General features: G+C 40.2%; 1 non-coding gene across 1 annotated transcript; it reads left to right on the top strand.

The window, feature by feature from the left end:
• The first annotated feature begins 2,923 nt into the window (after positions 1 to 2,923).
• On the top strand, positions 2,924 to 3,030 carry LOC112088820. The gene has a single exon (XR_002900745.1). It is a non-coding gene; the product is annotated as a small nucleolar RNA R71 (small nucleolar RNA).
• The last annotated feature ends 1,139 nt before the right edge of the window (positions 3,031 to 4,169 follow it).

Raw genomic sequence — 4,169 nt, 5'->3', positions numbered from 1 at the left:
GTTTCGTCCATTTTCTGCAAAATGAAATGATTCTTGGAAAAAGAATGAATATGGATGCTGATTTTAACACATTAAGATCTGTTATACTAATACTAGTATAAAGAGATTAATTAAAACCATGAGCAAGCAAAATTTATATTGAATCAGAGAAATCAAGTAGTTCATGACTAAATTCGGATTTTTGATGTTCTTAACATAGAAATCTTCTAAAAATCGGTTTTGAAGAGCGATTTCCATGTAAATTCTAAAGATTACCCAATACTAATCACTAATCACACAAGACTAAATCAAATTCATCAAATTTGCTGTTCCAAATTCGATTTTTATTAAGCATGAAGAATCCAAATTTCAAAAATCTCAATTTCTCTTAAGCTAGGTGCTAAAATCGATTTTTAGATAACCTAAATGGATAATCTATCATTCTTAAGCTATTTCCACCATCAATAGACCAAGATTTTGGGTTTTTAAAGAAAACCCTAAGTTCAAAATCGAGTAAGAATGGTGAGTTTGAGGTTCATACCTTGCTGCAAAGAGAGAATTGATTGCAGAATTGAAATCAGCTTTGAGAAAGAGTGAGGTTAAGCCAAAAATCTCTTAAAAAGCTTAAGAATTGAAAAATGAGTTCTTTCTCCTAAATCTCTAAGTCTTTTGGAAGAGAAGAGAAGAAAGAGTTTTGATTTATAAAGTTTGTTTCTTTTCTTTAAAAAGCGGTTTTGAAGCAAAAACGGAAAATTTCTGGAAATTTTTAAGTTTACGGGAACTTACCTTTTCTTGTTTGCACATTAGAAAAGTTTAAAACTTACAGAGAATCTTTTCGGGTTGTACCGAGAACGTTTCGGGAAACACCGGGAATCACCAGGCAACACCGGGAAATACCAAAAAACAGCAGAAATCCGCGGCATCACCTCAACGACCAACGACCGCAATCAGGAGACGCGCGACCGCGGTGATTGAGGGCTCAGCCGCGGTCACGTTCACGTTGCCGCAGTCGATGCACCCTTGGCCGCGGGTCGAACGGTCGCGACCGCAGATCTTCCTCCTGCGGCCTATTGTTCAATCTTCTCGTTTTTGCCGGGCCGAACAGCTAAAAACCTACCTTTTCTTCTTGGTTTTTCTAATTTTCTGATTTTTTTTGTGTTTTTGTTTTATAACATACCTAAAACTTAAAAAGAAAAAGAAAGCATAAATTGTAAAAAAGAAAAGAAAACTAAAAGAAAGAGTACCTAAATGGGTTGCCTCCCATTAAGCGCTTTTGTTTTAAGTCGTTTAGCTCGACATAAGCATTAGGAATCAGGCTGATTTAAATGGCACTCCACTTGATGTGCCTTTATTACTTCCGGTTGCTGGAGGTTTTACTTCTTCTCCTTGAGGAGCCGTCTTCTTCCCTTTATTCTTCTTTCGGACTTTAATGTTGTTCAAAACCTTTTTTGTATTTTCGATCAGCTCCTGGATTTGGTCCTCACTAGTTTCTGTTCATCTGGTGGAATGATGATCTTGATCTTTGCAAAAGCTTTCGGCTTCTCCTTTTCTTTCTCTTTTGGCATGTTTCCTTTGCTTGGAAATTCATCTAAGATAGTAGGATAGCTCCTACTGTAGCTAGGAATGGTCTCCCGAAAATGAGTGGCCTCTCCTTGTCTTTATCCATCTCCAGGACTTGGAAGTCTGCTGGAACAATCTTATCTCCCACTAGAACTTGTAGATCATGAATCGCCCCTTCAATATCTTTTTGAGATGAATCTCCAAAGATAACCCTAACCGTCGATGTCCTTAAGGTTTTTATGCCCAATTTTTCGGCAAATGTCTTAGACATGATGTTGATATTGGCTCCGGAATCGCACAAGCAGTCTGTAAACTTGATTCCTGAAATGAAACACTGGAAAACAAAACATCCCGGATCATCGGCTTTGGTAAGCCTTTGAAACGGTGATCGTTCAGGTACCTTAAACGGTGGCTGCTTGGGATCGATATCCTTGTACAGTGGTACAAAGATTGGGGCTTCTTCTTTCTTTCCATCGGTTCCGGCCTCTTCTTCGGGCAATGTGGTTATGGCGTTGCAAAACTTCTTAGGGTTATCTTCAACTCTTCCTGGGAGAACTCCACTTTGCCTCTTCATAGAGTCGGCTGTTTGGGCGACTTGCACATCTAAATTTTTTACCTGCGAAGATAAAGATTCAAACTTACCATTCAGATCATTGTACATGCAGTCCACTTTCACGTTCACGTCTTTAGATGCTTTTTCGTTCGTCATAACAAGCTGTTGGATTGACTGTTCAAGTCTACCGATTTGTGAAGCTAGCTGGTTCGTCGTGACTCCCTGCTGTTGTACAAATTGATTGTTAAAACCCGTACCTTGGTAGTTATATGGCTGTCGCGGTTGATATGGTACTATTCCTCCAAAGTTTCCACCTTGAAACTTGTTTTGGAAGGATTTTTGCTGAGGTGGGTAGTACTGATCTTGAGGATTCTCCACATTTGGATTGCGGTAAGAGAGATTGTTGTAATTTGCATTCCGGAAGTTGTTGTTGAAGTTGTTGTTGGAGCGATTTTGGTATGGCACCAGTGCTCCTACGTAGTTCACATCTTCTTCTTGAAATGCTTGATTAATGTGATCGATATCACTAGGTCCTTCATCTTCTGCGCCATTGTTGGTTTCACAGGCATGGATCGGGCGATTGTTGCTCTTCAGAAGCTGGCTCACCATGTTCTTCAACTCGGTTATCTCCTTGTTGTCTGTTCCGGCTTGCTTCATCGATCGATCGTATTCAGGACAGTCATTGCTATTGGCTTGAGCCAATTTTCGATGAGAGCTCTTCCTTGGGTTATTGTCTTTTGCCCAAAATCTCCATTGCTAGCTGTATCAAGTGAAAGTTTGTATTTTGGTTGCAAACCTCGGTAAAATGTGCTCAGCAGGCTTGATCCATGAAATCCATGGTGAGGGCAATCACGTTCATACTCCTTAAAACGTTCCCAAGCTTCATAGAAAGATTCAGTTGGCCCTTGTTGAAAGGTTGAGACCTTCGTTCTCAAATTTTTTGACCTTGACTTAGTGTAGAAGTGGTTTAGGAAAGCAGTTCTACATTCTTCCCATTGGTAATCGATCCTGCAGGCAAAGACTTCAATCAACGGTGAGCTTTATCTGCTAATGAAAAAGGGAACAACTTATACTTTAAATAGTCAGGTGGAACTTGGTTTGTTCTCATCATGCTGCAAATTTCTTCAAAAAGCTCGATATGGTCCATTGGGTGCTCAGAAGGGAACTCCATGGAACTGGTTTTGCTTCACCAATGAGATGATTTGAGGCTTGACTTCAAACTCATTCCGGTTTGGGAAATGGTACTTGAATTGCAGATCGATTCTGAAAATTTTGAGTAGGTGCATCAAAATCAGCTATGTGATGGTTCCTGGCTTGTCTTCGGTGTTGATTTGCTGGCGGAATGGGGCGGTGAATGCGTTCATTTGGCTGCATTGCAGGGTGGTCACCATCGGCTGCATTGATGGGTGGATCAAGGTCTTCACGTCCTTCTCTCTCTCAGTTCTGGTGGTTTCTTGGAAGAACCTCATCTTCCTCTCCATCTTGTCGAGCATGATCACCTTCTATGTGATCATTCTCTTCGTTTTCTCCATGTTTGGACCCGTCTTGGTCCATATTTAAATTTCGATTAATAGGATCTCTAGGCTGGTCGTCGTTGGCCATTCCTTGCGTTCGTCTAAGTCTTCGAAGTTCTCTTTCGTGTCTGTCTATCTCGTCTAGAATTGGAATGTCTCCTGCAGGTCTACGCCTGGTATTCATGCAATTCAGAGAAAAACAAAAGAAGGGAAAGATGATTCAGAAAAATTTAAGAAAGAACTAGAGATCAGGTGTCTAGAACAGAAGTTAAAACAAGAAAAATAGCAAAAGGCAACGAAACAAATCCCCGGCAACGGCGCCAAAAACTTGATGGTCGTGTCAACTGCTTGAGGGAACAAGTTTTACCCTTAACAAAACAAATGAAAGCCGCAAGTGCACAGCTGATCAGTTGCAGTATTTAGGGATCGAATCCACAGAGATTTGTGTGCCTGGTATTCTTCTACGGTTTTTTAACTTTATGTCTAGACTAAATTGGTTTTAAAGGTTGGTTGTTTTTCTTGCGAATTAAACTAAAACAAAAAAGCCTTTAAAAGTTAAGCAA

The sequence above is a fragment of the Eutrema salsugineum genome, unplaced genomic scaffold (assembly GCF_000478725.1).
Source record: "Eutrema salsugineum unplaced genomic scaffold, Eutsalg1_0 scaffold_130, whole genome shotgun sequence".
NCBI classification, from domain to species: Eukaryota; Viridiplantae; Streptophyta; class Magnoliopsida; order Brassicales; family Brassicaceae; genus Eutrema; species Eutrema salsugineum.
The sequence above is the reverse complement of the archived record's forward strand: the minus strand, read 5'-3'. Positions and strand labels throughout refer to the sequence as shown.